Here is a 24,631-nt window from a genome sequence, read left to right as displayed (position 1 = left end):
TCTAAGGAACTGGCTTCCATTTTTGCTCGGGAGATCTTTTGCTTACATGGGCTACCCAAGGTGATTGTCTTGGACAGGGGTAGTCAGTTTGTGTCCCGGTTCTGGCGAGCCTTTTATACACAGCTGGGAATTCAGCTTGCTTTCTCCTCTGCGTATCACCCGCAGTCTAATGGGGCCGCAGAACGAGCCAATCAGTCCTTTGCACAATTCCTATGTTGCTATATTTCTGACCATCACAACAAGTGGTCAGACCTATTACCATGGGCAGAGTTTGCTCACAACAGTGCCTTGAATTCTGCTTCCCAATTGTCTCCGTTTATGGCGAATTATGGTTTCCAACCTTCCATGTTGCCTGACTCGTTTGTTCTGCAGAGTATTCCTGGGCTAGAAGAGCATCTCCATGGTCTTCATTCCACTTGGGCACAAGTCTAGGAGGCTTTGCGTCATGCTAATGAGAGGTACAGACTCCATGCTGACCGCAGACGCCTGCCTGCGCCTTCCTACCAGGTTGGGGACAAGGTCTGGCTGTCATCTTGCAACCTCCGACTTCGTGTTCCCTCACTGAAGTTCGCACCTCGGTTTATTGGCCCTTTCCGTATCCTTTGCAGGATTAACCCAGTGGCTTACGCGTTGGACCTTCCTCCTAGTATGCGCTTCTCAAATGTGTTTCATGTCTCCTTATTGAAACTGTTGGTCTGCAACCGCTTTACCACCTCGGAGCCACGTCCTCATCCTATATAAGTTGAGAACCATGAGGAGTATGAGGTACAATCCATTGTTGACTCCCGTAGGTTCCGTGGGCGCATACAGTACATGGTGCATTGGAAGAGGTACGGTCTGGAGGAATGCACCTGGGTCTCATCCTCGGACGTACATGCTCCTGCCCTCCTCCGTTATTTCCATAGATGTTTTCCCCTCAAGCCCGGTGGTCCTCCGAGGGGGGGGGGGCCATTGAGGAGTAAGACACAGAAATGTACTTCATTAAACGGCACGTAACACACTGAAATATACAGCGTTAAACTTGCAGTAACGCACTGAACTGTATGGTGTTAAACTTGCAGTAACGCAACTGAAATATACTGCGTTAAGTGTGCACTAATGCACCAAAATGTACTGCGTTAAACGGCACGTAACGCACTGAAATACACAGCGTTAAACTTGCAGTAATGCACTGAACTATACTGCGTTAAACGGAAGATAACGCAGTGAAATATATGGCTTTAAACGTGCTGTAACCCACTGAACTGTACTGCGTTAAACGGAAGATAATGCACTGAAATATACAGCGTTAAACTTGCAGTAACGCACTGAACTGTACATAGTTAAACTTGAAACTGAAATATATTGCATTAAGCGTGCAGTAATGCACAGAAATATACTGCGTTAAATGGCACGTAAAGCACTGATGCACTGCCCAGGAAGTACTAACAGCTCTGGTGGAGTGCGCTTTAATATGAAAAGGTGGAATTTTCCTCTTTAAACCATAAGCTTGAACAATCACTTGACAAATCCATTTAGGAATAGTACATTTCGATGCTGCCTGTACTCTCTTAGGACCTTCCGGCAACAAAAACAAAAAATCTGTTTTACGAATCTGAGCAGTCACCTTCAAGTAGACCTTGACCACTCTTACCACAGCAAGAGAATGTAGTGAGGGAGGAGCCTGGTAATGGCTCTGTGCACGGCGTGAGGATCCTGAGAACCCTCTCCCTGCAGCTGAGAGGAATGATCGGCCTGATGAGAAGGTGTAGGTAGCTTCCCTCCCCGCCCCCCCCTGCTCATCACTCACTGAGCTGTCTTGTGGTGTAAGCCAGAGGAAGTTTGTACCTGCGTCTGACTGCATCCCCCCCCTCCCCTCTGTAGTCGGATGGGCTAGAAGGCTCATCGAGGACGGGGGGTTAGGAGAACTGGAAAACCGCAGAGATCGGAGCGCTTCGGAAGTGACGGCAGCAGGGAAAACGGTGCGCTGCTGGGGGCTGTTTCAAGTCCCCAGCGGTGTTGCCAGGCCGCGGAGAGCGGAGGAACCAGCTGAAGTGCACCGGGGAAATTTCGGAGGAGAGAGCCAGGAAGGTGGGTGAGTGGAGCAAGGAGCAGCGGCAGTGGACACTGAAGAGCTGAGAGCAGAGAACAGCTGAGACTTCAGCGGGTCAGACAGACCTGGACAGATTGATAACATCAGAGACAGCACCTGAGCGTTCGCAGCATCAGAGAGCAGCAACAAGCAGTAGTGAGCGTCCCTTTTTTGTCCCAACTTCAACAACAACTAAAAGATAAGTACCGTATTTTTTTTTTTTTTTGGCTTTTTTCTATTGCAATTTTCTAGAAGTGAACAGGCAAAGGAAAAGTAATAGAACAAAAGAAAGGGAAAGGGAAAGAACATATTGAAATAAAACGAAATAAAATGGAATAAAAAGCGAAAGTAAATGAAAGTAAATGAAGGCGAAAGAGCTGAAAAAGTAGAATCAAGTGAGCTAAGAAAAACAATAAAAACAGGGGGGGGGGAACAGGGGAGAAGGAGAAGGTGAAAGAGAGACAAGCCAACGGAAGAGTTGTCTCCCAGCCCCCACCTGCTTGCTGCTGCTGCTGCAGCAGTATCTCCCTTTCTTGTGATCTTTTTTTTTTTTTTTGGTCTTTTTTTTTTTTGCAAATGGTATTAACTATAGGCTCGATAGTACAAACTATAGAATAAGAAGAAATTTCATAGTAACAAAATGTGGAACATATAAGCTCATACTGGAACTATACTGCTGAATATATAAACCATCTTGCTGAATACTTGAATTAGATTGCATTATATCGCTAAAACATTTGAATTATTTTGCTGAGCACCTGGGCCCTCATGCACACGGGCTGCTGGAAAAGCGCTGTGAAGACGCCGGTGTCTTTGCAGTGACTTTTTTTTAACTTTTTTCAGCTTTTTTCAGCATTTTTGCAATAGCGTTTTTGAGCGTGTTTTTTTTTTTTTTTTTTCAGCTTAAGAACGCTTATGCCACTTGCAGCTCAGAGACGCCTAGGTGGGCATGAAGCCATAGACTAACATAGACAGGCCTTTTTGAGCTGCGGAGGGGGCTCGGAAGGGCGGCTGTGGAGACGTCCGTGTGCATGGGGACTTAATACTATGGTTTAAACAATTGAACAGCACCAAGGAATGCTTAATGTACTTAAGGTAGTAACATAACTTCTGGAAAACGGGGACTACTCATATCTCATTAATTATTTCTATTATTGGATTGTGGGGAGGATGCCGGGTATGAGAACGGAACAAAAGAAATATTAGTAAAAATAAGTCAATTTAAAAAGGCTGGGAGATTTTTTCATCATTAAGAGACCCCAATCAAGGGGTATTCTGGAAGGCAGCTTTGAAGATCTTATAAATCCAGCCATAGAAACAAACATGAAGGGGAAAACAACAAGAAGTGCGGGAGCAATACCGAAATCACCTAGGACCAGCCTAGGCCCAAGTCCAGGCCCTATGAACAGGTATATACAGCAAGGAATCGGAGAAGGAGAGAAACAAGTGGGTTCAAAGGGCAGACAAATAGATACAAAAGAGAAGGACAACAAGGATAAAAAAGGCCAGTATAAAGTACAAACAGAAACCAGCCACCTCTCAGAACCCAGAATGGAGCCAGAAATGGGAGAGGAAGACAGAGGAAAGGAGGAAGGACAACAAGGGCCACAGTTGCCAACAAAACAGGATATGGAAAAAATGTTCGCGGCACTAGAGAATTCCCTAAAAGCAGAGATGTCAACACTCCATAAAGATATGGGATATATGTTAAACAGAGTGGAAGAAGTAGAGATCAAAGTAGACCTACATCAAAAAAACATAAAGGAACTAGAAGACGAAATAAAGAAATTAAAACGGGAACAACAGGAACAATCATATAAAATAGAAGAGCAAGAAAATAGAGATAAAAAGAAAAATTTGAGAATACGTGGGTTACCGGAAACAGAACAAGCAGAAAATCTAATAAAAAAAATGAACAATCTCTTCAACCAAATCTTGGGAAAGGAAACAACTAACACAATAGGAATAGAAAGTGTCTTTCGAGTAAAAAAACCTCAAAGGTTCGCAAGGGAAACACCTAGAGATGTAATCGTACGCTTTGAAAAATGGGAAGAAAAAAAACAGATCTGGATAAACCTAAAGAGGAAAACACAAATAGAGTTTGCGGGAGGTAAATTACAAATATTTCAAGATTTATCTCAAGAAACGTTGAAAAGACGACGGATACTAAAGCCATTATTAGAAATCCTCCGGGAGCAAGAAATTCAATACAACTGGGGTTTTCCAGCATGTCTAATAGCAAGGAAAAACGGAATAAGTGCGAGGCTAAGACATGTGGAGGAGATTCCGGACTTTTGCAACAAACTAGAAATCCCCTCCCCAGAACTGGAAAAATACGCAAATAGTCAGGAGCGAATAACGACAAGAGATGACCTACAGTGGCAAGCAAATTCAAGGATCAGACATCAAGATGTGGACTCTCGAGGAAATTAATATCTGAGAAAATACCACACAACGGTGCAAGGGGCTTTAGAGTGGAAAGGGGGGGGGGGTCTGGGGTTGATGGGATGGGAAAAAAGGAAAGTGAAAGGATTGGTAAAACACAACAAAAACGCAGGGAGAGGGAGACAGGGACTCACGGAGTGGACAGGGGGTCGCCCTATTAGTGCTTAGGCAGGGGGGGAATAGGGTGTCTTACAGAGCTCCGCCTCACAATAAATAGAGCAGAGGGGGCAGAGCGTGCCCCACAAAACAAAGTAAAACGCTCTCAGCTCTAGAGAATATGGGGGTAAAAAACCCATATCAGAAAAAAGGGAGGGGGAGGGTGGGAGGAGGGAAAAGAGAGGGAAGGAGGGTGGGGAGGGAAAGGTCTGAGTCACATGAGTGGTTACATAGGCACACCTATTTTGAGACAAGAGATGAGGAGACCCCGTGCGTCCGCTGGGTGTCCCCTCCATCTGGTCACCTAGGGGGACCGCGTGGGGGGGAGGGCCGGAGGACGGGCGGGGAAGAAAAGGCACAAGAATGGAAAACGTAAATAGCATAAAAATAATCTCTTACAATGTCCGAGGACTAAATTCCCCAGGGAAGAGAAACATCATCCTCCGAGAACTAGAAAAAAGTAAAGCAGAAATAATTTTCCTACAGGAGACGCATATAACCCAAAACTCAAGTGCCAAAATTTATTCAAGAAACATACCAACATGGTATCAAGGAGACTCGCCAATAAGAAGGGCCAAAAGAGTAGCCATCGGTATAGGGAAAAATGTACGTTTTCTAATAGATCAAAGGAAAATAGACCCGGAGGGTCGATATCTTTTTATTACAGGAACTATACACGGGGTAAAATATACATTGGCCAATGTCTACTGTCCTAATAAGAACCCTAAAAAATATTTGATAGATATAATTAAAATACTAATGGAATTCAAGCAAGGAAAATTAATACTAGCTGGAGACTTCAACTTCAGCATGGATAATAAAATGGACAGTACCTCAAGAGTAAGGGACAAAGAGGTAAATCAACTAAAGAAATTAAAAAGAACATTATATGAACAGCAACTAATAGACCCTTGGAGAATTCAGCACCCCAGCACAAAGGACTACACATTCTACTCAACAGTACACAAAATTTACTCCAGATTGGATTACATCATGGTCGAACATAGAAACTTGGAAGAAATAGAAGAAACAAAAATAGGCATAATAACCGCCTCAGATCACAGCCCAGTAATCTTGAGAATGAAAATAAAAGGAGAAGTCCTTGAAAGGGGTCCATGGAGAATCAACGAAACTTTATTAGAAGACAGTGAGACCGAAAAAAGCATCATAGAAGAAATTAAAAGATATTTTGAAGAAAACGATACACCAGAGGTATCGAAAGCAACAATATGGGAGGTGCATAAATCTGTTATTAGGGGCAAGTTAATAGCTATAGGGGCAAGAAAAAAACAGGAAAGGAAAACAAACATGCAACAAATAATTAAAGAAATGTATGAATTGGAACGAAAACACAAAAATCAAGTAAACAACAAAATCTTCGGCCTACTATCTCAAAAGAGAGAGCAATTAAAAGACTGGATGGAACAAGAAGAAAGGAAGGACTACAACAGAGTAGTACAAGAAAAATATAAATGGGGTAATAAACCAGGAAAATACCTAGCAAATCTGGTAAAAAAAAAGAAGTCTTTGAATTACATTGAGAAGATCAAAAATGAAAAAGGAGAAGTGGTAAATAAAACTACAGATATAGCGATAACATTTAAAAAATACTTCAGCTCCCTTTATGCAATAAAAGGACAGGAAAGTTGGAAAGAAGCGAATACAAGAACAAAGAAGATACAAGAATATTTAAAAAAAGCAAACTTACCAAAACTAAAAATAGACCAACTAGAAGAATTGGAAAAAAATATTACGCATGAAGAGGTAAAACTGGCATTAAAGGAAACTCCCGTAGGAAAAAGCCCAGGACCAGACGGGTTTACGGTCAAATACTATAAAAAATTTGAAGAACAGCTGACTCCAAAACTATTAGAATATATGAATTCCTTAGGGGAAGATGAAGAAATAAGAAGTGAATCGTTATTAGCTCATATTACAATACTACCAAAAGAAGGGAAAGACAAAGTTAACTGCTCAAGCTACAGGCCAATAGCCCTATTGAACGCCGATACGAAGCTGTACTCCAAGATCCTGGCCACTAGGATAAAAAAACTAATCCCACTGTGGATCAACCCGGACCAAACTGGTTTTGTCCCGGGGAGAGAGGGGCGGGACAACAGCCTAAAATCATTATTGATGTTGCACAAGAAGGTGCAGAATGAGACCCCAGTTCTATTCCTGTCATTGGATGCAGAAAAAGCATTTGACAGGGTAGACTGGGGTTTCATGATGGATACATTGCGGCACTTGGGTATCGGGACAAAAATGATGAAGTGGATAACAAATTTGTATAATGGCCCGACAGCAGTCGTAAAAGTAAACGGTAGACTCTCTCCAAAAATTAAGATGCAGAATGGAACACGGCAAGGCTGTCCACTGTCTCCACTATTATATGTATTGGCTTTAGAACCACTATTAGCAACACTCCGTAATAACAAAGAGGTAGAAGGAGCGAAACTAGGAGGAAAAGAGCATAAGATTGCTGCCTACGCGGACGACTTCTTGATGTACGTATCCAACCCAAGAGTGTCACTCCCAAACATACTGAAAGAAATTAAAAAATACGGAGAACTGTCAAACTTCAAAATTAATCCAATAAAAACGGAAATATTAAACATAGGTCTAGAGAAAAAGGAAGTTCAGTTTTTACAAAAAGAATTCCCATTCACTTGGGTAAAAGAACTAAATTACCTTGGAATTAAAATAACTCCTAGAGTCGAAAAAATTTATCAGGCAAACTTTATTCCACTGATCAATGAGGTCAAAGAAGAAATGAAAATGTTAAGAATACAGCCACTTTCATGGATTGGAAGAATAAATATGTTTAAGATGACGATATTACCTAAAATAAACTACAGATTACAGATGTTACCAGTAAAAATCCCGCAGAGCTTTTTTAAAATAATTAAAACAATCCTGCTAAAATACATATGGCTTAATAAAAAACCAAGAATTAAATACACGCTGATCACAAGGAAAAAGGAGCATGGAGGTCTTGCCGTCCCAGATATAAGTAGGTACTATAAAGCCATAGTTTTAACACGAATGTTAGAGTGGACAAATGAGAAAAATGAAAAAAAATGGGTGGAAATGGAAAACACAGTAAGTGGAGCCACACTACATAAGAATATTTGGATTCCACGGAAATATAGAATACTGGACACCGACACGCACGAAATAACAAAAAATGTATTTCAAATTTGGGACACCATTCACTTAAAGAATGAATGGAAATATAATTCACCACTATTAGCACTCACAGGATCGAATCTCTTCACCCCTGGGAGGGAAATATTTGAAATCCAAGGAATAGGTAACCCACAACTAAAAGATATCACTAGAAATGGCAAAATAAGAACACGAGTAGAAATAGAGGAAAGGAATGGATGGAAGATGAATGAATGGAATTATTCTCAAATAAGGCACCTAGTAAGCACAATACCACACCCACTGAGAGATGAATCAAAATTAACTGCACTGGAAAAGCTATGTAGCAATGAAACACCATTAAAAAACGGAACATCAAAAATTTATAGTATACTGACAGATTTGGAAGCACAAGAAAGACCAGAATATATAAATCAATGGGAAAAAGAAATGAATTTAAAAATAGATAACCAAAAAGTGGAAAAAATGATAGAAATGGGATATAATAAGGCTTTGGATATGAAGACCATAGAAATGAATTATAAACTAGTATCAAGATGGTATATGACCCCAGTAAGAATACACAGATTCCATCAAGATAGAACCTCCTTGTGTTGGAGAAAATGTGGCCAAATAGCAACGATCACACACATATGGTGGGAATGCCCAATAATAATGGAGTACTGGAAGGAAGTGTTAAATAACATAAAGGAAATAACTGGAGAAGAAATAGAACAAAATATTTGGACTTGCCTCTTCCATATCTACAATAAACCTAAGAAACAATATAGAAAATCAATAATACCTAACCTCCTGAATGCGGCCAAGGCCTTAATTCCAAGAATTGGCTAAAAAGTGGAAAACCAGACATTAGAAACTGGCTAAAGGAAATAGATTATCACTACAAAATGGAAGGAGGAGAGAAAGGGGATAATAGTAGATGGGAAAGTTGGAAAAACTACAAAGTCTCGGATATTTATTTAGATAGGATAAAAGAAAGAATAGGTGCAGAGCCAAGTGGATAAATAAACAACATAAAGGAACGGACCAGACACAGGGGAGGGGGAGGGGGGGGGGGGGGGCAAGGGGAAATAAGAGGGACTGAGAGAGACTAAGATAATAATAGGGTTTATAATTATAGAAGGCGTTTTGTTGTCAGTTTTTAAAAATATTTAAGAATATCCTAGAAGGGAAAAATAATAAAGATGTGACGGAAACAATCCACAATGATGTGAAAAAGGAGAAGAGATAAAGTTTGACACATAAAGTTGAAACAATGTCTCTCGGAAAACTTTCGCTGAAGTGGATAAAAAAAAAAAAAAAATCAAGAGAATGTAGTGACCTTTCTTCCGCAGAACGAGGTTCTGGAAAAAATGAAGGCAGAACAATATCCTGGTTTAATTGAAAACCTGACACTACCTTCGGTAGGAAATTAGGATGAGGACATAATACAACCTTATCCTTGTGAATAATCAAATATGGCTCTTTACAGCCAACTCTGATACCCTTCTTGCAGAAGATATGGCAACCAGAAAAAAATATTTCCTTGTCAAAAGGACCAAGGGAATATGTCGTATTGGCTCAAAAGACTGTTTCTGTAATGCCGACATGACTAAATTCAAGTCCCAAGGGTTCAGGGGTGATCTAACTGGAGGATTAATCCATGTTGCCCCCTGAATAAAGATACAAACCAGAGAGTGTGAAGCAAGTGGTCGTTGAAAAAATACTGATAAGGCCGACACCTGGCCTTTGATAGTACTCAAGGCCAGCTTAATTTCAAATCCCATCTGTAGAAGGTCAAGGATCCTACCTATGACATATTTCCTGGGGTGTCAACCCCTGGATTCACACCAGAAGACATATGCCTTCCAGACTCTATAATATATGACTCTGGAGGCCGGCTTCCTAGCATTAACCAAAGTAAACATTACTGAACCTGACAGCCCACGCTTCTTCGGAATGTGGGTCTCAATAGCCAAACCATTAAATTTAGCGTTTGTAAGGTAGGATGGAATACCGGACCTTGCAAAAGAAGGTCTGACCATAGTGGCAGGGTCCATGGGACTCCTACCGCCATCTTTACAATCTCTGCATACCAAGATCTTCTGGGCCATGCCGGAGCCACAAGAATCACCACCTTCCCTTCCTGCTTGATCCTGCGAAGAAGTAACAGAACAGAAGGGAATGACACAAAGTTGTCGATCTTTTTGTTGAACCTGGACGCAAACAGATCCACGTCCAGAATTCCCCATCTTTGACATATTGACAGAAAGATGTTGGGGTGAAGAGACCATTCTCCCGGGAACAACTGCTGGTGACTCAAGTAGTCCGCCTGCTGATTATCTATTCCTGGAATGAAGACTGCCGATAGGCAAGGTATGTTGTTTTCTGCCCAAGTTAGGATATGATTCACCTCTATCTGGGCCGCATGACTTCTCGTGTCCCCTTGGTGATTGAGGCCACTGCTGTGGCATTGTCAGATTGGATTCTGACAGGACAATTCTGTAATCTGAGCGTCCAGGCCTTCAGGGCCAGGCGTGCTGACCGAATCTCTAGAATATTGATGGACAAGGTCATTTCTGATTTGGACTATTTTTCTTGGACAGACGCTTCTTCTAGGACTGCTCCCCAGCCCAGAAGGCTGACATCTGTTGTTACCACCTTCCAGGTAACTAGTAAAAAGGACTTTCCTTTTTGAAGATTCTTGGTTATCAACCACCAATTGAGGCTTTGATGCACCTTTGGGGATAAACGCATTGGAAAGTCTAGAGCTTGGACCTTCTTGTTCCAAGTTGATAGGACACTGTTTTGCAGTAGTCTCGAATGAAATTGAGCATAAGTAACGGCCTCAAATGAAGCCACCATCTTTCCCAACAATCTCATGCAAAGTCGAATAGAAGGATTCTTCTTTGCTTTGACCACCTGAATCAGTTCCCTTATTGAACTGATCTTTGCCTGGGGCAAGAACACCCTCTTCTGAGCTGTATCTATGATCAGACCCAAGTATTCCAAACTCCTTGATGGTTTTAAGGAAGATTTCTCTAGGTTGAGAATCCAACCTAGGTATTCCAGGTAGCTGACCGTGGTGACCAAACTCTGGTTTCGCGGGCTACTGACTGATCTATCTAGAGTAGATCATCTAAGTAAGCTAGAATCGTTATACCCTGAGCCCTTAATCTGGCTAAAGGGGGAGCCAAGACCTTTGTAAACACTCGAGATGCAGTAGCTAGATCGAAAGGCAGAGCTACAAACTGAAAATGAAGATTTTCTTTCTCAAAGCGTAGATATTTCTGGTGAGTGGGAAAAATAGGTACATGGAGGTAAGCGTCCTTGATGTTGATTGATGCTAGCAGTTCTCCACCTTGTAGAATGGAGACCACTTATCGGATTGACTCCATGCAAAAAGAGCAGATATTCAAAAACCGGGTTAGATCTTTGAGATCTAAAATGGGTCTGACATCCCTATTTGGTTGTGGTGCCGTGAAAAAGTTTGAATAAAACCCTAACCCCCGCTCTTCCATGGGGACCACCGATATCACCTTTTGAGACAAGAGATGGTCAAAAGCTAGAAAGAAAGACTTCTTTTTTTCTGGATCTCTGGGAACGTTTGATTAAAGAAAACGAGGAAACGGGAACTCTCGGAACTCTAATTTGTATCCTAGAGATATTGAGGAAGCCACCCATTTGTCTCCACACTGTTCCTGCCAGACCCTTGAGAACTGCAGAAGTCTTCCCCCCACTCGAGCGAGTGGGGGCGCCCCTTCATAAGGAGATTTTAGTAACTTGTTTTGTGGGTTTCCTTCCCCAGGTCCTCTTTTGTCCCTGGGGTTGACCCTGAGGTTTAGCTCTTGAACTTGACGGTGGAGGCTGTCAAGACTGCCTGTAGGCTGATGCTCCTGGCACTGGAGAAGAAGCTTGTTTAAAAGAAAAATGCTTAAATCTCTTTTTAACTGGCAAAAGGGAACTTTTCCCATTAGAAATTCTTTGGATGTGGGCGCATGCACGCGAGCGACGGAGATGACCGCCTAATCTACTCGCTCCGCGCCGATGGAACGTGAAACCGGCCAGGCGCTGCACAGAACAAGCGGGGACACACTCCACGTACCCCTCCGGGATCCAGAACTCCCCAGGCAGCGATCGGTAATGTACCGATCTGTTAAAAACAAGCCTAAGAGCTGGCAGCCCCATAGACTCCCCTCAGGCCCTAGCAGAGGGAAATCAAAGATGGCGTCAGGCCTCCGGAATCTGACGACGCCACTCAGCTTTCCGCTGAGGATCCGGCGTCCTCGGCAGATAGCATGCACCAATTTCCCACAGATCTGCAGAGTCCTTTTTCCCACGGACCCAGAAAGCATGCTAGAGAAGTTCCGCAGCATAGTGAGGGACGAAATTACCGCAGCTTCCCGCAAGCTCTCCTCAGACCTGGTGAGGGGCCTTAAAGAGATAGGTCATCGCACCAACCAACTAGAGCAACGAATGGACCTTGCTACCACGGTTCTGGAGGAGCATGAGGAGGAGGTGGATAAAATGTCAGCCGAGATAGAGACCCTAAAAGATAAACTGGAGGACGCTGAGAATAGAGCTCGCAGGGACAACTTGTGCATACGCGGCATCCCAGAGAGTATCACCGATTTACAGGGCACAGCCACTGCTTTTTTTCAAGAATTGGCCCCTGAGAATCCAGTGGAGAGGCTCGAATTCGTCCGTATTCACAGGTCCTTGGCGCCCAAACCCTCCGATGGCCCCCAGCGAGACGTCATCATAAAATTTCATTACTACCGCACCAAAGAGAAGCTATTGCAAGCTGCAAGAAACCAACAAAACCTCTCTTTTCAAGGTAACTCTCTCCAGTTATTTGCTGATTTACCTCCGGTCACTATAGCCAGACGGCGAGGACTTAAACCTTATCTTCAAGTTCTTCAGTCCCAGGAGATTAAGTATAGATGGTGATTCCCCTTTAAGCTGTCTTTTTCCCACTTGGGCCGCCAGTTTCATGCTACCTCCTCATCTGAGTTGAAACAGCATTTCCAGGATCTGCAGCTGGACCTCCCCATGTCCCAGACGGATGCAACGACCTCTTCTTCCGGTCCAGGACCATCCAGGCCTCCGCGACCATCTTCACAACGCTCCCAGCCAGGATCCCAGGCGTTGAGGGATCTACAGGCTCAACGTTTCAAAAAGTCCAATACTGGTTGAAGGTACTTGGTTTATGTTTGTGTGATTCCCATAAGCCTCAGCCGAGGTTTAAAGCTTACCTGCTAGCTTTTTACCCAAATTATACGGGAACACTTGGAATGCTCCCCCCCTGATTTATTGGCACCTTGATCTATCTCCAGTCCCTTGCCCAGGAGGAATTACTAAACACCCTACAATAGGCCGCCCCATTTGTGAGATGGCGGTGAGGGGTGTGTGTTGTTATTCCTAGGATGAACTCAGGGTCTGGGATGCTGGCAGGTTTGTTTGACCCTCCTCCACACCAAAGATAATTTGAAGTTTGCGTAATGACTTTTTATGTTATTTTTTTGTGAATGTTCTTTATGATAAATGTGGGGGAAGGGGGGCATGTATGTATGTTCTGTAGGGGTTATTACAATGGTTTATCAACCGGGTGGTGGCTTCTGTTTCTACGCAGCGGTTCCCCAGCTCTGTTTGTGGGCTGGATGGAGCTGCTGAGGTAGTGGTGCCAGGCAGGTCTCCCTGGTCCCCGAAGGTGTAGGCAGGCTGGCTGCCGTCTCCGGGTGCCTGGAGGTTTCATATAAAGTTACCTTCATTTGTTTTATTTTTTCAGGTTTTTGTTTTTTATTGTTCATGCTGGTTCTAGTTCACTGTTTTATCAGCCATTTCTTAGTTTCTGTGCACAATATATTTTAACTGTTTACAATGCTACATACTAGGCCGGTGGTTCCGTCGGATCACTGCTCCCCCTCATGTGTTGGCACTTGGCTGAGACAGTAGTCTCGGCCAATGTCCCACCCACCTGTGGGTTGTACAACCCACGAAACGTTGCATTTACATTCTTATGGTTTGCTCTCTTCCGAGCTCTCCTCAACACAACTGTTTTTTTTTGTCTTGCTCTCTCTCTCCCCTTTTCTTTTCTCCCCTCTTTTTTCTCTTTCTCCCAGTCCACGGGTGTTTGGTTGGAGTAATGCTAAGAATCTCTCTCCATACAAATGACCCTTAACTGGTTGTCCCTGAATGTCCAGGGTATGAACTCCCCCCAGAAACAGGTCAAGGTTTTTAAATACCTCAAACAACAAAAAATAGACATTGCATGTCTGCAGGAAACCCATTTTGCTTCCTCCTCCTATCCCAAATATTTTGCAGCAGATTACCCCCATGTTTTTCTGGCCAATGCTCCTACTAAACAGAGGGGTGTCATGATCGCCCTACGCAAATCAGTCCCATTTACTTGCAGTAAACAAATAGTAGATCCAAATGGCAGGTACCTAATTCTCCAGGGAACTATTCAAGATTCTGAGGTTATGATTATGACTTATTATGCCCTGAATAAAAACCCGGGGCCTTTTCTGACCCATGTCTGCGCCCTGTTGAGGTCGCACCAGAGAGGCACATTACTTTTAGCAGGGGACTCTAATGTGACATTGAATCCCTCCCTTGACAATTACCCTTCGGATCATAAGCTCCTTTCTCCAGCAGCTAAACACAACAACTCTCCCCCCTGGGTGATGAATGACTCTCTGTTGTCTTACAAAGAAATTCTAAAAGACATCCATAAGGCCTCTGTAGAATATTTTGACTTTAACTCAGGATCAGTGTCGTCTCCTGTTATCTTGTGGGAAGCATATAAAGCAGTGCTACGGGGCCACATTATTCGCCTAGCGTTCAAACGCAAAAGGGAGAGGGCACAGGCACGTCATGAGTTGGAATCGAAATTGGAGGCATTGACAATGACCTTTAAACAATTCCCTACCCCTGCTAACCGCAAACTATTCGATAAGGCTCGCACAGAGCTTGATTTATGTTTGACTGACGAGGCGAAACGCACTTTACATTGGGCCCGACAAAAGTGGTATGTCAAAGCTAACAAACCAAGTGCAATGTTGGCTAATAGACTGCGAACTTTTGCACCCAAGTTTGATCCCATTACATTACGTACCCGTCACAATATTCTTACTGGCAATCCCCAGCGAGTTCTGGAAGAATTCCGGTATCGCCTTACTAAATTGTATTCTGAAGCCGAGCATTCTTCTCCTCAAGGCCTTGACGCCTTTTTGGCAAACCTATCACTACCTTCCCTGTCTGAAGCCCACACTTCTCTGATGGATCGAGACATACAAGTCTCAGAAGTCCTCCAGTGTATCAAGGAATTGAAGGTGGGTAAAAGACCTGGCCCAGATGGCTTTACGGCACTTTATTACAGGAAAATAGCAGATGTCATTGCCCCTCACCTAACAAATATGTATAACTCAGTTAAGAATGGTCATCCATTTACACCCAATTTGCTGACTGCCAACGTTGTTATGATCCCTAAGCCTGACAGGGATCATTCATCATGGGCTAACTTCCGACCAATTTCACTAATTAACATTGATATGAAAATTTTAACCAAAATCCTGGCCAACCGCCTCAATTCCTTCTTACCATGTTTAATAAAAAAAGATCAAGTGGGCTTTGTCCCAAGAAGACAGGCTGGGGACGCTATAAGACGCCTCCTCCAAATACAGCATATTGTCCATAACAGGTCCCTAGAAACAATGTTTTTGTCACTAGATATCAACAAAGCTTTTGACACACTGTCATGGTCCTACTTGACACAGGTACTTAAATGTTATGGATTTGGTACCTCTTTTATGCGGTGGGTTTCTGCCATTTATGACTCCCCTCAAGCCAAGGTGAAATATTACGGGTTTGAGTCAACTATCTTTCCCATTAAAAGGAGTACCTGCCAAGGCTGCCCACTTAACCCACTTTTATTTATTCTGGCACTGGAACCCTTGGCGGAGGCCATTCGATCTCACCCGGATATAGTGAGAGTAGAGGTAGCGGGCAATTCGCATAAGTTATCATTATTCGCGGATGACATCCTGCTGACCATCACTAAGCCAATAATCTCCCTCCTGAACTTGCTCTCACTTTTAGACACTTTTGCCACCTTCTCGGGCCTATCAGTTAACCCTACTAAATCCAGAGCAATGTCAATCAACCTATCTCCCTCTGAGTTAGAGACTCTACAATCCACATTTCCTTTCCAATAGTTGGTAGCGTTACCCTACCTTGGGATTCGGTTCACTCCAAAATACTCTGACCTATATCAAGCCAATTATCCATTATTGTTTTGCAAACTGACGGCTATGCTTTACTCCTGGTCCACCTTTCCATTGTCCTGGTTTGGAAGGATTGCAACCATCCGTATGACATATCTCCCAAAGTTGCTATATTACTTTCGGGTCTTACCGGTCCAGGTCCCTTCATATGTTTTCCGTATACATCAACGCAAAATTATGCAATTTATTTGGGGCTCCATAAAACCCAGGATTAAAAAGCAGGTGTTGTATGCTCATAGGATCAATGGTGGCCTCTCGGTACCCAACCTTCATACCTATTATATGGCAGCTGCTATTGCCCCACTATCTCATCTTCACAAGAAACAGAAAATGCCACTTTGGGCCACTATTGATATGATGGATACACATCCGATACCACTAGCCTCCCTCCCTTGGCTCCCTCAAGCCCATCGTCCAACCACTATTGGTCCATGCCTGGCCCACTCTTTTCGCTTATGGGACTCAGTTAAATATTCGGCAGTAGGGATGAGCTTCGTGTTGGAGTCGCACCCATGTTCGACTCGAACATCGTCTGTTCACCCGTTCGCCGAATTGCGAACGATATAGGCCGTTCGCGCCAAATTTGTGTGGCGCGTCACGGCCCATAATTCACTGCGGCATCGCAGTGCATTGCTGGCTGATGATTGGCCAAGCATGCACTATGACCCGCATGCTTGGCCAATCACAGCGCCGTCTGAACAGAGAGTCGTAATTGGCCAAAGCAAAGGAGGCTTTGGCCAATTATGGCTCAGGGGATTTAGCACACGCCCCACACTATATAAGGCTGCCTGCACGGCGGCCCTGTGTAGTGTGTGTTCCGGCGTTCATAGATAGAGAGAGAGAGAGACAGACAGTGTCATTTGATTTGAGTTAGATAGATTAGGCAGAATAGTCAGTCAGTTAGCTGCACTTACAGTGTATTGTGTATATATATGCATCCCAGGTGTTGCATATATATATATATATATATATATATATATATATATATATATACACTGTATTCAGTTTAGCTAGATCCGTTCCTGTTATCTTCTTACTGACAGGCAGGCTTGTCTTGTTACAGTATTTACAGCTACCTGAAGAAAATTGCTGGTGTTCTTTTGATCCTATTAGTACCACAGTCAGGCAGCTAGACTATTTACAGTTAGTGCAGTGCGTCCTGCTCACAGTGTTCAGCTAAAACTACAAGTTAGTGGGGTGCGTCCTGCTCACAGTGTTCAGCTAAACCTACAAGTTAGTGTGGTGCGTCCACCTCACAGTGTTCAGCTAAACCTACAAGTTAGTGCAGTGCGTCCTGCTCACAGTGTTCAGCTAAAACTACAAGTTAGTGCGGTGCGTCCACCTCACAGTGTTCAGCTAAACCTAGAAGTTAATGCGGTGCGTCCTGCTCACAGTGTTCAGCTAAAACTACAAGTTAGTGCTGTGCGTCCTCCTCACAGTGTTCAGCTAAAACTACAAGTTAGCGTAGTGAGACCTCTGCACAGTGTTCATCTAAAGCTACAAGTTAGTGCAGTGCGTCCTGCTCACAGTGTTCAGCTAGATCCGTTCCTGTTATCTTCTTACTGACAGGCAGGCTTGTCTTGTTACAGTATTTACAGCTACCTGAAGAAAATTGCTGGTGTTCTTTTGATCCTATTAGTACCACAGTCAGGCAGCTAGACTATTTACAGTTAGTGCAGTGCGTCCTGCTCACAGTGTTCAGCTAAAACTACAAGTTAGTGGGGTACGTCCACCTCACAGTGTTCAGCTAAACCTAGAAGGTAGTGTGGTGCGTCCTTCTCACAGTGTTCAGCTAAAACTACGAGTTAGTGCGGTGCATCCACCTCACAGTGTTCAGCTAAACCTAGACGTTAGTGCGGTGCGTCCTGCTCACAGTGTTCAGCTAAAACTACAAGTTAGTGCTGTGTGTCCTGCTCACAGTGTTCAGCTAAACCTACAAGTTAGTGTAGTGAGACCTCTGCACAGTGTTCATCTAAAGCTACAAGTTAGTACAGTGCGTCCTGCTCACAGTGTTCAGCTAGATCCGTTCCTGTTATCTTCTTACTGACAGGCAGGCTTGTCTTGTTACAGTATTTACAGCTACCTGAAGAAAATTGCTGCTGTTATTTTGATCCTATTAGTACCACAGTCAGGCAACTAGACTATTTACAGTTAGTGCAGTGCGTCCTGCTCACAGTGTTCAGCTAAACCTACAAGTTAGTGGGGTGCGTCCACCTCACAGTGTTCAGCTAAACCTACAAGTTAGTGCGGTGCGTCCTGCTCACAGTGTACAGCTAAAACTACAAGTTAGTGCTGTGCGTCCTGCTCACAGTGTTCAGCTAAAACTACAAGTTAGTGTGGTGCGTCCTCCTCACAGTGTCCAGCTAAACCTACAAGTTATTTTTTGCGAGCTCTGCACAGTGTTCAGCTAAAGCTACCTGTAGAAGGTTGGTGGTGTTTTCCTGATCCTATCACTACCGCAGGCAGCTAAAAAAGCTACAAGTTAGTTTTTTGCGAGCTCTGCACAGTGTTCAGCTAAAGCTACCTGTAGAAGGTTGGTGGTGTTCTCATACTACAGGCAGGCAGTTGATTTTGCTAGCTGCAGTATCAGTATATATATATATATATATATATATATATATATATATATATATATATATATATATATATATCCCAGCTTAGTGCAGCTACAGGCCATTAGTATGTCTGGAAGGCCAAGAAGGAGAGGCAGACAGTCACAAGCCAATAAGAGAGGGCAAGCAGGCTCTGTGTCTAGTGCTGGTCGTGGAGACGGTGCATCCTCATCAGCACGTGGCCGTGGGACACGCTTGGCCTTTTTTTCGGCAGCTGGCCGTGTTGAGCCGCAACATGCGGAAGACTTGGTCGAGTGGATGACCAAGCCGTCCTCATCCTCCTCATCCTCTCTCACCCATGCCCAGGGTACTTTGTCTGGTAAAGCAGCGGCCTCTTCCCTTGGCTCAATGTCATCAGTGACTCCTTCCCTAGCCCCACCATGTCCTCCTGAAGAGTCCCTTGAACTGTTTGACCACAGTGTTGGGTACATGCTCCAGGAGGATGCCCAGCGTTTGGAAGGCTCTGATGATAATACTGAGCTCGATGAAGGCAGTAACGTGAGCATGGACAGAGGGGATGCCCAAGAAGGACAGCAATCTGGCAGTCATGCTCCCCCTGCTGCAGCATACTGCCAGGTTTGCTCCAGTGATGAGGAGGGAGGGGATGATGAGGTCACTGACTCAACGTGGGTGCCTGATACTAGAGAGGAGGAGGAGGAGGCGGCACATCACAAACGAGGCAGGATGCCCTCCAGGGGCCAGCCTAAGGGCAGCACCTTGACTGCATCACACCCCAAAGCTCCACATGTGCAGGGCGCTGCAGTCTCTGCGCGTTATTCAAAAAGTTCTTTGGTGTGGGCCTTTTTTGAGACGAATGCATCAGATCGCACCGCTGCTATTTGCAACATATGTCTCAAGCGTATCTCGCGTGGCCAAAACATCTCCCGCTTGGGTACCACATGCTTGACCAGACATATGTTGACCTGCCATGCAGTTCGTTGGCAAGCGTATCTAAAAGACCCACACCAAAGAACAAAGAGGACCTCTCCTTGCTCCTCATCAGCTGAGATCTCTAACCCCACTATACCTTCAGTCCTCTCTGAGACTTGCACTGAGAGGAATGAAGGTGTAGAATTAGGTGTGTCACAGCCAAGTACTTGTGGGCAATCTGCTTTTGGTACACCGACGTCAGATTGTACCAGGCAAATTTCCCTGCCCCAGCTGCTGCACCGCCAAAAGAAGTTTGCTCCCAGCCATCCACATGCCTAGCAGTTGAATGCTAGTTTGGCAAAATTGCTAGCACTTCAACTGCTGCCTTTTCAGTTGGTAGACTCTGCCCCCTTCCGTGAGTTTGTGGAATGTGCGGTTCCTCAGTGGCAGGTACCCAAACGCCACTTTTTCTCATGGAAGGTGATTCCGGCTCTCTACCGGCATGTGAAAGGCAATGTCCATGCCTCGCTGGACAGGGCGGTCAGCGGTAAGGTGCATATTACCGCTGACTCATGGTCCAGCAGGCATGGACAGGGACGTTACCTAAGTTTCACGGCGCATCGGATGACTCTGCTGGCAGCTGGGAAGGATGCAGGACAGGGTGCAGTAGTGTTGGAGGTTGTTCCGCCACCACGCCTCCAAAATGCTAATGATTGTGACACACCTCTCTCCTCCACCCCCTCCTCTTCTTCTTCCTCCATGGCCTCTTCCTGTGCTTTGTCCTCGGAACCAGCGGTGCTCTGTAGCCGATCAAGGGGCTACGCAAGTACGCAGGCCAAAAGATGCCATGCGGTGCTTGAGCTGGTGTGCTTGGGGGACAGGAGCCACACTGGGGCAGAGGTTCTGTCAGCTCTGCAGGGGCAGGTTCAGAGGTGGTTGACGCCACGCCAACTTAAGGCAGGAATGGTGGTTTGTGACAATGGCACCAACCTCCTCTCTGCCCTCCAACAGGGACAAATGACCCATGTGCCCTGTTTGGCTCACATCCTTAACTTGGTGGTGCAGCGGTTCTTGGGCAGGTACCCGGGCTTACAGGATGTCCTGAGGCAGGCCAGGAAAGTCTGTGTGCATTTCCGCCGGTCATATAATGCCAGTGCTCGGCTGACAGACCTCCAAAAGGAGTTTAACCTGCCCAAGAACCGCCTAATCTGTGACATGCCCACCAGGTGGAACTCAACGTTGGCCATGCTGCAGTGGCTGCACACGCAGCAGAGGGCCATCAATGAGTACCTGTGCGACTATGGCACCAGGACAGGGTCAGGGGAGCTTGTTTTTTTTTCCCCACGCCAGTGGGCCATGATCAGGGATGCATGCACTGTCCTGTCACCATTTGAGGAGGCCACGAGGATGGTGAACAGTGACAGTGCATGCATCAGTGACACTGTCCCCCTTGTCCACCTGTTGGAGTACACGCTGCGTGGAATAATGTACAGGGCACTTGAGGCAGAACAGAGGCAGGAAGAGGAGGACTTCCTTAGCTCTCAAGGCCCCCTTTATCCAGACAGTGTTCCTGCGTGCCCGCCGATCACACAGGAAGAGAAGGAGGAGGAGGAGGAAGATTGTGTCAGTATGGAGGTGGAGCCTGGCACTCAGCATCAGCAGCATTCTTTAAGGGATCAGTCCAAAGAAACACATGGACTTGTACGTGGCTGGGAGGAGGTGGCTGCGGACCATGTCGTCCTTAGTGACCCAGAGGACTCCGGACCGAATGCCTCAGTAAACCTACGCTGCATGGCCTCCCTGATCCTGCAAAGCCTGTGGAAGGATCCTCGTATTCGTGGTATCAAGGAGAAGGACCATTACTGGCTGGCAACCCTCCTTGATCCATGTTACAAGGGTAAGGTTGCGGACCTTATCTTGCCATCGCAGAGGGAGCAGAGGATGAAACATCTTCGGGAGGCCTTGCAGAAAGGTCTGTGCAACGCATTCCCAGAGACTGGGAGGTTACAAACTCCTGTTTCTGGACAACGTGTTGCTGAGGCTTCGGTTAGTAAAAGAAGGAGCGGTGGTGAAGGTGGCCGTCTGACCGATGCGTTCAGACAATTTTTTGGTCGGCAGCCCCAAGGTATGATCGGTTCCAGCAACCATCGCCAGCGTCTGTTTTACATGGTGCAGGAATACCTAGGGGCAAGATCTGACTTGGACACCTTTCCCACCGAAAATCCTCTGGGTTACTGGGTCTTGAGGATGGATCACTGGCCAGAGCTTGCACAGTATGCAATTGAGCTACTGGCCTGTGCTGCATCCAGCGTTCTTTCGGAACGCACATTCAGTGCTGCTGGAGGCTTTGTAACCAATCACAGGGTGCGTCTGTCCACCGACTCGGTCGATCGACTGACCTTCAAAAAATGAATCAGTCTTGGATCACCACCAGCTACCAAGCACCTGATGCTGATGTAACCGAATAATTTTTTTTTGAAATCTCAGATCCCTTCAAAGACTGCCTATGCTGATGCTGAGTGACTATCCCTGAGTAATTATCCTCTTCCTCCTCAATCATCACGCTGATAACTTGTAAGAACATTTTTGGTTCTGGGTGCCACCACCAGTGCCTAAGGCCCAATTTTTCAGCCCCTGTTTAACAGGGGCGTGTAATTACAATTTTTGATGCAATACTTTGCAGCAGGGCTTGTTTCTGCGTTACAACTAGAGTATCTGTGAGAGGTTGCAGTGTTGTGGCACCAGCACCAGTGCCTAAGGCCCAATTTTTCAGCCCCTGTTTAACAGGGGCGTGTTATTACAATTTTTGATGCAATACTTTGCATCAGGGCTCATTTCTGCATTCCAACTAGAGTATCTATGAGGGGTTGCAGTGTTGTGGCACCAGCACCAGTGCCTAAGGCCTTATTTTTCAGCCCCTGTTCAACAGGGGCATGTAATTACAATTCTTGATCTAATATTTCACAGCAGGGCCCATTTCTGCACCCACCAAGAGCGAGTGAGGACTTACAGTGTTGTGGCACCACCACCACCAAAGGCCCAATTTTTCTGCCCTTGTTCAACAGGGGCTTGTAATTACAATTCTTGATCTAATATTTCACAGCAGGGCCCATTTCTGCACCCACCAAGAGCGAGTGAGGACTTACAGTGTTGTGGCACCAGCACCACCACCACCAAAGGCCCAATTTTTCTGCCCTTGTTCAACAGGGGCATGTAATTACAATTCTTGATCTAATATTTCACAGCAGGGCCCTGTGAGGGCTTACAGTGTTGTGGCCACAACAACACCTAAGGCCCAAATTTCTGCTGAGTATATAGGGCAGGCCCCTACTTTCAAACATCTAACTTACAAATGAGTCCTACTTGCAAACGGAAGGAGACAACAGGACGTGAGATGAAATCTACCCCTAGGAAGGGAAATTCTCTCCTGTAAGAGTTAATATGGGAAACACATTTCTCCTTTCCACTGATGCTTTCCAATCCTTGTTCCACAAAAAAACCCAAATTTTCAAAAAACATTTGTCATTGGGACAAAAAGTGAGGAGGAATGACAGCAAAACAAATGTCACAGGGGTGATAACCCTTCCCTATGTTTTCCAAAAAGCTTAAAAAAGATTTTTTGGCTGGAGCTAAACACCTTAAAAATGTACCCGTTAAAAATTACAAACAGATTCTACTTAACAACAAACCTACAGTCCCTGTCTTGTTTGCACCGCCTGTATACTGCTGTTCAGAGTATATTTGGCCTGGCGGCCCCACACCTTTCCTTATTTTAATTTGGATGCGGGGTTCCCCTTAATATCCATACAAGACCCAAAGGGCCTGGTAATGGTCTGGGGGGTACCCATGCCGTTTGTCTCACTGATTTTCATCCATATTGCCAGGACCCGACATTACATTAAACCCGCAAGCAGTTTTAAATGAGATTTTTTCCTTTAAAAATGACATTTTGTGCAGGGAGTGTTCTAAACACGGGAAACACGTGCCACTTTACAGGCATACTATAGACACACCCCAGGTACGATATTTAAAGGAATATTTCACTTTTTTTTTTTTTACTTTAAGCATCATTAAAATCACTGCTCCCGAAAAAACGGCCGTTTTTAAAAGTTTTTTTTGCATCGATCCATGTCCCCTGGGGTAGGACCCGGGTCCCCAAACCCTTTTTAGGACAATACCATGCAAATTAGCCTTTAAAATGAGCACTTTTGATTTCGAACGTTCGAGTCCCATAGACGTCAATGGGGTTCTAACGTTCGTGCGAATTTTCGGTCCGTTCGCAGGTTCTGGTGCGAACCGAACCGGGGGGTGTTCGGCTCATCCCTATTCGACAGGCTTGATTTCTCCTCACCTCCCCCTGTTGCTCCTTTTTCAATGTCCACTATTTCCTCCTGGACGCGATAATCCATTGCAATTTTCGTGGTGGACCGAGAATGGCCATATTGATGTCCACTCCATGCTTACCCCTACTAAGATCATCCCGTTTGCAGTCTTACGCTCCTCCTATAATATCCCCCTTAGGGAGCACTACAGCTATATACAAATCTGTCATTTCCTCCACACCCTCACAAAATCTCAATCAACTCCCTATACGTTTACTCCCTTCGAAAGCCTTTGTAGATCGCGACCCCAGTCCTCGGGTATGATTTCTTTAATATATACAGCTATAATACACTCCAAAAGACCACCCCTGCGACCATGCCACCTTCAGTGGGAGGCGGAATTGGGGAAGAGATTGGACCCAGAGGACTGGCAGGCCATGACTATCACAGTGTCCAAGTGCTCCAAAAACGTACCTTTTTTGGAAAATGCCTACAAAGTACTGTATAGATGGTATTACAGCCCAGCCAGATTAGCTAGTTTCATCCCAACATACTCCCCCTTATGCTTTCGTGGGTGTTCTCGGGAGGGTACGATGGCACACATTTTGTGGCAGTGCCCCAGGGTCTGTAGATTATGGGTCAGAGTGTATGCATTGCTTCGCAATCTCTTCCATACTAATATAAAAAGAGATCCTTTTGAAGTGATCTTGGGGAAACCGATCA

Source organism: Aquarana catesbeiana, linkage group LG07, assembly GCF_042186555.1.
Source record: "Aquarana catesbeiana isolate 2022-GZ linkage group LG07, ASM4218655v1, whole genome shotgun sequence".
NCBI classification, from domain to species: domain Eukaryota; kingdom Metazoa; phylum Chordata; class Amphibia; order Anura; family Ranidae; genus Aquarana; species Aquarana catesbeiana.
Note: the sequence above shows the minus strand (reverse complement) of the source record.